Consider the following 9,518-nt stretch of genomic DNA (forward strand, 5'->3'; position numbering starts at 1 on the left):
AGAGGAGAGGAGAGGAGAGAAGAGAAGAGAAGAGAAGAGAAGAGAAGAGAAGAGAAGAGAAGAGAAGAGAAGAGAAGAGAAGAGAAGAGAAGAGGACTATTTGGGGGAAAGTGTGAGCTTTTGAAACTTCAAAGTCTACCCCCAGTAACATGCCTCATCCAACAAAGTCAAATCTTCTAATTCTTCCCAATTACACCAACTGGGGAATAGAATATTCAAATATATGAGAAAATGGGGGACATTCTCATTCCAACCACCGCAGGCAGTAAAGATATCAAAAACACTTAGATTTTTCAATGGTGGATTTTTCAATCCTGTGGGATTCATATCTGGTACCAGTAATAATAATATTGATCTAACTGTGACTTAAAACTGAGAGATACATTATCTCAAAATTACAGTGAGATTTAGGGATTAATCAAGACCTTATTAACATTCTTTGAAAAGAGCAAAGAATACTAGAAGAACTGGTAAACATCTACCCTCATGTAATCGTGCCTCCAGTTTGTTTCCAAACATGTATGAGATTCACAAACAAGACCCTTTAAATACTAATATTATCTGTCTTACCAATTATTTTCTCATGGATGCAGCCAGCATCTACTGAGTGCTCAGATAACTTGAGAGATTTATTCAGAGTATTCCTTGAATCATGTTCCACCTATCTAGGACCGAAATCAGAAATTCCTTCTAACCTTTCATGGAGCTAGTATGTGATCAGACATACAAACATGGGACTTACAGATAGAAATCAATTGACATAAAGAATCAGGAATCAATGGGGAATATTTAATGTCTGGAAACAACAGCAAAAGAGACAATGGCTTAAAGAGATAACAGTAATGGAAGTTCCAGAATAGAAATGCAAGTGTCACTAACTTTTGGATTAGTATCCAAGTGTGGTTTGAGCTTCTAAGTCCCATTTTCTGGACTTCTCAGAAGAATACCAGCAGCCTGATCTCCAGCAAATTCCTGCATGTGTAAACTACTATGTTAATGCATGTGTCATATTCACTTAAGATGTTTAGCTGATGGTTCCTACTAGGTCTTCATTTTTATGGCCATAATTACTATCACCTCAAACATTACAACACTTATTCATCTAAATGCTAAAAGTTCGGGACTGAACTTTGCATACTTACTTGCAATCTTGGAAGACAAAGTCCTGTTCTATAAAACTCTAAAGAGCTTTATAAGTCCCAGATATTCATGCTTTGCAAGCATGGGGACCTGAGTTCCATTGCCAACACATAAAATCCTAGTATGGTGACACATGCTTGCTATCCTAGTGTTACAAAGCTAGAGACAGGAAGATCCTTGGTGCTCACTATTCTAATTTGTCAGCCTATCCAATGGTGAACTTTAACCTTCATATCCAAATGCTCAGTTATTCATACCTACATACACCCATGCATCTTCAGGCACACATAAATGCAGGCATAAAAATACTGTCTTACCTTCTATACTTTATGGCAACAACATTTGACTGGTGAGAATTTTATTGCTCTCTTGTATATTCAGGGTACCTTGTCAAATATCCATCCTCTAATATAAGGAGTACCAAAGGTACATTGAACGATTATTTAATAATCTAGTCATTAAGCAGCTAAGAGCAGTCATTTCTACAAAATACTCTCCACACTAGAAAGAGAATAATTCATATTAAAATTGTCTGGAGATCTCCTATGGACAAGAAAGAATTTTTTTTTACCAAACAAGCTATTGTGTTGAATGCATTCATCTATCATTTCTGATATAACTTAAATTCTTACTCTAATTTTGGAATTAGGAAATGTCTTTGACGCAAGGCTTTTCTGGCCAGGTTTAAACTGGGTGATCATGTTGTAGTCTTTACAACAACTGAATAACTGAAGTTAATTTCATTTGTGTCTTCAGCAGTATTTATCCTTGGGATTGTCCTTCTGTAAAGACAATTTTTTTTACTGAGAGGCAAACACCTGAGTTGTACCCCAGATGCAACAAAACATTTTTTTATTTGAGCATCACTGACCATTATTACACTGCAAATGTCAGTCATATGGTAAGTTTTGTGGACCTGAGCAGTGCATATATCTTTAAAACTTAAGAAGCAAAGGATTGACATGAAAGAGCTCAGGTGCTCGTAACTGTCAGAACCTGAGAACTCTCATGCTATTTTCTCATGGACACTGTGGCTTTCTTTCTTTTTCTTTTTCTTTTTTTTTTAATTCAGCGACAGCTGTTAGAAGGAAATGAGACAAGGGATTTAGGGGCAGTCATGTACTTAAAAATAGAAAATTACATTTTTTATAGTCATGCAGTACCTTGTTTCCTCCCACAGCGCAGGATTCTACCTTTGTAATGACAGAGCTGTCACACTTATCAGAATTGGACAATCATCATGGAAATGGCAGCACCTGTTCATGGTTAACACAGAATAGTTGCATTAAAGATAGTCATATTATCTGGCATACTCAATTTGCCTACATTCCAAAACCCCAGGATTTACTAAATCACTGTGCATTCTTGTACCTAATTGACTTTGAGTGGCCACAGAGACAAAGTCTGAATATTAATACTCACTGGTCTGGGGTACTATACTAAATTTCTTTATAAAAAGCCAGGAAACTTATCTGCAAAGATCCAAAAACATAGACTACTGCCAGGCTCTTTTTAACAAATTCCTTCCTGGGATTTATTTCTTTGCAATAAAATTACCGTCCCTTATATAGAGATAGAGGGTAGAGAAAAATTTCTGCCATTCTCTCTAGGGTCATTTTAATCAGCTGGCCGACTTCATATTCACAATACCCACAGCAATCATTCTGGGAAGTTTCTTGTGGTCATACTAAATAAATGAACCATTCAAAATGCAATCAGGGATGATGAGCTTGGGTATTGTGGACAGCCATGCTGTGAATATTGATAATTTTTTTTTAAAAAATCATGTTGCTCAGCTAGAAAGATGCTATATATTAGCAATATTAAAATGATTATAACTTTAAATCTTTTATCTGAAAACATGTGAGAAAATTGTCAGTGACGAAGCTATCTCTCAGAGCAAGACTGTTTTCATTAAACATAAAGAGATCTATTATTTCTTCAGCCTTCAAATTGGAAATAACAGGCCTAGGAAAAGTAAAAAAATGAATTCCAAGGGTGATTAGAGAGGCCCCTTACTTAAGTAAGTGAAAACCTCTGGCTTCAGACCAAGCTGGGAACTGTCAGTCAAAAACTAAGGATGTAAAGAGGGCTTTTTGTTTGCTTGCTTATTTGTTTTTTCAATATACATTTATTGTTGATTTTTATTAAATTTATTCATTCATTTTAAATTCTCAGTGCAGTTTCCTTTTCCTCCTTTTCTCCCATTCCTTCCCTCTCATCTGCATCATAACTCTCTCCCAAGCATAAAGCCCCTCCTCCTCTCTTTCGGTTGAGACATGAACATATCAAGTTAAGGTAGCACTAAGCTCCTCCCTTTGATTTAAAGCTGGGCAAGGCAGCCTCATTCCCAGAATGAGGAATCGGTTTCCAAAAGACAGCCAAATTATTAGGGACGAGCCCTGTTCCCATTGCTAGGATTCCCACAAGTAGACCAAGCTACACAACTGTTACCCATACGTAGAGGGCCTAGGTCAGTCCCATGAAGGCTCCCTAGCTGTCAGTCCAGGCTCTGTGAGCTCTTATGAGCTAAAGTTAGTTGTTTCTGTGTGTTCCCTTGTGATGACCTTGACCCCCCTGACTTGTACAAACCTTCTATCCCTCTCTTCAACAGGATTCTGAGCTCTGCCAAGTGCTTGGCTGTGGGTCTCTGTATCTGTTTCCATTAGTTACTGGATGAAGACTCGCTGATGACATTTGGAGTAGTCACTAGTCTGATTACAGAAAATGGCCAGTTCAGTCTACCTACCCACTATTGCTAGGAATCTTAGCTGGGGTCATCCTTGTAGATTCATGGGAGTTTCCCTTGCACCAGGTTTCTACCTGACCCCCAGACGCCCCCCATATGAAGACATCACTTTCAGTACTCTCCCCCTCCTAATCCCAATCTAATCCCTCATGTTCCCATTTTTACCCGCCCCATAGCCTACACAGGAGATGGCTTCTCTTTCACCTTCACAGGGAAATCCAAGCATCCTCCTTTGGACCCTCCTTGTTACCTAGCCTCTCTGAAGCTGTGGATTGTAGCCTGGTTATCTTTTACTTTACAGCCAAGGCAAACATGGTATGTACTCACTTGTGTGTGAAGAGTTTTACAGCCATCCGCAAATGTTTGTAAAATCACTATGTCAGTCACATTATTGTCTTTTTTCTGCCTGTTTTTTGCTCTGAGTGATAAAACCCTTAGAACTAGGTGAGAAGCATAGAAAGAAAGAAATGGCTACAGAAGAGCCCCAAAGAGACAAGTATTGGAAGTGTTAGCTACAGCTGTGGTAAGCAAAGAATATAAACCTTATCTCTAAAACAAGACACCAAGAAAGGAAGGCTAGACACTCTGGAGCTGGAGCTAGTATTAGGTTACAGGTAGAATTTCTTCAGCACACTCGCCAATAGAAACATAAATGAAATAAAAAATTTTAAATGCCCAATATTTTCTTTAAAAATTAAGCCAAATTTGTAGGGTTGGCTTTGGGTAGAGGCTAGAGTTTTGAGGGTGATAAGAGAATTTTGAGAATCACAGATTAAATAGAAAAGATGTTAAAAATAAGAATTTTTATGTAGAAAAAAAATTATGTCCCAATTGCAGTTTCCCCTCCCCGACTCCTCTCAGTTCACCCCCCCCCCACGGCCCCACCTTGCTGCTCTCCCAGAAACAATTACGCCTCTGTTGCCTTTAAAAACAAAAACAAAAACGAACAAACAAAAGGTTTAACTGAACATGGCCTAACGAGATAAAATAAGACTAGGCACAAACCCTCATATTACAACTGGACATGGCAACCCATAAGGAGGAAAAGTGTCCCAAGTGCAGGCAAAATAGTCAGAGACAGCACCCACTCCCACTGTTAGGAGTCTCGGCTACTCAAACATAAGATATATGCAGAGGACCTAGCTCAGACCCACACCCAGGGTCCATGTGTGTTGTTTCAGTCTCTGTGAGCTCCTATGAGCCATGCTTAGTTGATTTTGTGACCTGTGTTCTCCTGGTGTCCTTGACCACCCTGTCTTCTCCTTCAAGGTTTCCTCTGGCTCTGTCTAGTGTTTAGCTAAATCTGTGCATTTGCTCCCGTCAGTTGCTGGATGATACCCCTCTGATAACAATTGGGATAAGCATCCATCTATGAGTATAGCAGAATATCATTAGGAATCATTACATTGACCTTTATTTGCCTGTTATGTTTGGTTCTATCCTGGGTCCTGCCTCCGGTATCTAGACAGTGTGTCAGGAGTGAACGCCCTCTCCTGACATGGGCCTCAAGGTGGACCAGTCATTTGTTGACCACCCCCACATGTTCTGTGCTACCATTGCCCCAGCAAAATCTTATGGGCAGTACAGATTGTAGGCCAAAGGTTTTGTGGCTGGGTTGGTGTCCCAGTCGCACTGCTAGGAGCCTTGCATGGATATAGAAGGCAGCCAGTTCAGGCTCTGAATCCCCCATTACTAGGAGACTTCGCTGGAGTCACTCTGATAGATTCTAGGAAGTTTCCACTACACTAGGTGTCTGCATTGTTCCCAGATGCTCCACCCCCCCAGCCCCCCAATTTCAACTGCTGGCCTACGCCTATGCCTACACTTGGCTTGGGATTGTGGCTCCTGGGTGGGACATCAAGCCACAGAAAGAGTAAACTCTTGCCCATTTACCACCGAGGACTGAGGAAAGAGCTTTAGATCAGGGGAGGAAGAAACAAACTACTGAAGAGACATAGCCAGGATTTACCAGGCTCTGGCAGTTCCAGGAATGTTGACAGAGGTTTCTGTCTGGCCCAGTTCCGCAGCTGTTCAGTCCCAAAGAAACACAAAGAGATCTACATTAATTATAAACTGGTTGGCCTATTAGCTCAGGCTTCTTATTAACCTTTGCATCTTAAATTAGCCCATAATTCTTGTCTGTGTTAGCCATGTGGCTTGGTATCTTTATCAGTGAGGCATTCTCACTTTGCTTCTTCTGTGTCTGGGTGACAACTACAGACTGAGCCTTTTCTCTTCCCAGATTTCTCCTGTTCTGATTGCCCCGCCTATACTTCTCGCCTGGCTACTGGTCAATCAGCATTTTATTAAAACAATGTAACTGACAAATCTTTACAAAGTACCAGTCCATTGTCTCGCAGCACAGGAAGGAAGCTGGGAATAAGAAGCTGAATTGGAGACTCCGAGAACAACTGCTTTCAAATGGAGATGGAAACTGTGGAGGAGAAATTTGAAATGCAACATTCAGTTAGCAACTGGCAGATCTCAGTCTTGGAGGATGACCTGGCTCTGACAAAAGCCATTCATGATCAACCGCAAAACCATCCGGGAATTGAAACAAGCCAATGACAACCTGTGGAGAGCCAAATGACTATAGTCATGTCCCTGGAAGACTTTAAGCAACACTGAACCAAGCCATCAAAAGAAATACCTTTCTGGGGAGCGAGTTGGAGGAGGTCAATATTCTAGAATCAGTTCAGAGGATGAAGGATAAAGCCAGAGATTTGTGGCAGGAATTGGTTGTGCAGGAGAAACAAGATAAGCCCCAGACACCTGTGCCAGGCTCAGGGAAAACTGAAAGGGCAGACATAGCTATGCTGGCTGGTCACAGGCTCTGTGCCATCCTCTCCCATAGTTCACTGAGGACCCAGTGGCTTGAACACACTGGGAACACTCAGATATAATCTGGACAGCTTCAATAATGGGACCCTACTCACACCTGAACCCCAGATATCAGCTTTAAACATTGTTGGAGTCCTGCTTTGGAAAGTTAGGACCCTAGAGTCCAAATGAGCTTCATGCAGGAACTTGGTGTGTGATCGTGGACAAGAGTGCCAGCCTAGGGGTGAGGAAACAAAAGCAGAGATGGTGCTGACAGACAGCCATGCAGCCCCAGTGTGAGAGATAAAGGGAGAGAAAATTGATGCTCTATGAGACTTGCTCCCACAGTTGACATTCACTTTTAGAACCCTGTGGGCCCTGTGCTAGCCACTGGGATATGGCTGTCTCATCTGGTAAATAGAGTTTGCTTTGTCTGAAGGCCAGGGAAACACTTAGAGTTTGGGAAGCCAGCCTCACAGCTCTCATCAGCATCCACCAGGGTGTGGTCAAGCTATTGCTTTAGGCACAATGGGAACTGTACCCTCACTGTCTTGCCTCTATATTCATCTTTTTGTTGTTATATTTTCAAGTTGGTTTGAGAAATAAGAGCCAGCAGCACCAGCATTCACGTTGTGTTATGCAACCCAAGCTGACTAAGCCTAATGGCTGTGGACTCAGCATCATTCCTATAAAGTAACCCAGTTCCCAGCAGTGCCTGTCATAAAAATGAACTGGTCCCCTGAGGCGGGTCTAAGATATGCATGATGGAGCCACCCTTTCATTGGCTACCTAGAGTTTTGATGTCTTCCAGACATGTCTTGAATATCCATAATCTTCTTCAGGGGGAAGTAGAGTCCGGCTCAGGAGCTCTCCTCTTCAGTTTTTCAGCTGAAGCTGTCTTCTGGAACATTCTTCCAGTGATTTCACAGCTTGATTCAATTGTATCTAGGACTGGGAGATTACAGAGACATAGGGCTGTTTTAAACTATGGTCATGTACATTTAACATGTTTTTTGTTTTGTTTTGTTTTTTGAAACAGGATTTCTCTGTGTAGCCCCGCCTGGCCTGGAACTCGCTTTGTAGACCAGGCTGGTCTTGAACTCAGAGATCCTCCTGCCTCTGCCTATAGAATGATGGAATTAAAGGCATGTACCACCACTGTCCAGCCCTTTAACACTTTGAATCTGCCTCTCATAAAGGTTTCCAGAGGCATTTCTGACTCTTAGGTAAATGAGAGTTTATGCAATATAGATAAACCCTGCTTCAGTCTTTACTGAATCCTCTGCCCTGATGTTGGGATGACATTTGCATCTGGATCCTGAATGACTCAGGGTTGGAATGGCCTTCATTATGCCACCCCTAAGACCAGGACTTCATCCAGCCAGACACATGGAATAACCAGGCTGACAAAAGCATGAGGTTGAGATGTCTGGAGGATGCTCCCTTCGGATATGGAGAAACTGGCACTGGATTGGCGATGCCAGACTCTCTGGTTTCTGTTTAGGGTAAAGTGCTTCCTCACACTTTGGTTCACATGGAGAAGCACACATTAATTTCCAGTCTTGGCACCCTTTACTTTGCTACTAATTTATTTTCTAGTAGATGGCACAAACCTGGCCTGGAGTTGGACACAGAACTTCCCAAGTGCCGCTGACGTTCACAAGTTGATTTTCAGCTGTGTGACTATTTGTTCCCTTGAGACATATAACCTGGGAAAGCACAAAAATTATAAAATCAAGAAAAATGCTTGCTCTGCTAGTGTGTGTGTGTGTGTCCTTCCACGTATGTGCATGTCACTGTGGAGTTTGGTTTTTGTTTAGTAGGTAATAAAATAATGGGGGTGGGGCAGGGAAGATGGCGATTTCTCTGAAGTAAAAAATAAACATAACAGAGAAAGACTTTGCTATCTTTAAGGACTATATCACTGGAAATTGGAGCAGAAATCTCCGTTACATAATATCAAAAATGATAAGGTCTGAAATTTCTGTGGTATTTTACACTTGTGTGGAAGGCAGAACCAAAAGTAGTGAATTTGAGTTTGGTGAAGGAGAATTCCATGAAAAGTGTTAATTTGTAGCTTGGCTTTCTTCTTGCCACTTACAGTAATAATGTGAGATGAGAGGGATCATTTCAGACAGTAACTTCAAGCAAGCAGAAGCCAGCATTTGATGACTTGAGAGGTCTCAGCCTATCCAGATATCAAACAATCCTATCATTAACACGTTACCATTGAAAAATCGTGCTTTGAAGAAATATCTGAGTTTGGCTAAACATTCTTTTAATGAAGTATTTGACTGAATGTGTATAAACCATGACTCGACTTAACCATCTCAAGAAATTTAAAGAAAAAAGTCAAAGAAAGACCATGAAAAATTCTGTCATCTAATGGTCCAGATCCCTCACAACATATACAATAAATCCACAATATTTTTTATTTTTTAGAGGTTAACTACTTTATTATTGAATTATATTGCAAAGTCTACATCTAGGAATTAATAAATGCTTTGCAAGGACATATTTACTCTATGAAATAAAACAACACAGACAGAATATTTTTTAAATTGCTGTCCAAACAAAAACACTTGTCAAGCTTGTTTTAAAGGGGGAGATAAGAAAAGGGGCCTAGAATTCTTCCAAACTTCAAACCTACAATTAATGGACTAAATGGAATGAATCTGACACAATAACAGATGTCAAATGTCGTGAAAATGAAAGTTTGATGTTCAGAGACTAGAACTGGAGTCCAGTGGCTTGCAAAGCTGCTGTAGAGACAGAGGACTGATTCTTAAATCACCAACATTGGACAGGA

At 40.8% G+C, this 9,518-nt stretch overlaps 1 pseudogene; it reads left to right on the forward strand.

The window, feature by feature from the left end:
- Window positions 1-7,232, forward strand: part of LOC126503957 (nuclear distribution protein nudE homolog 1-like) — a 169,234-nt pseudogene extending 162,002 nt beyond the window's left edge.
- Window positions 7,233-9,518: the final 2,286 nt, after the last annotated feature.

The sequence above is a fragment of the Alexandromys fortis genome, unplaced genomic scaffold, assembly GCF_014885135.2.
Source record: "Alexandromys fortis isolate MF-2015 unplaced genomic scaffold, M_Fortis_MF-2015_v1.1 scaffold_34, whole genome shotgun sequence".
NCBI lineage: Eukaryota > Metazoa > Chordata > Mammalia > Rodentia > Cricetidae > Alexandromys > Alexandromys fortis.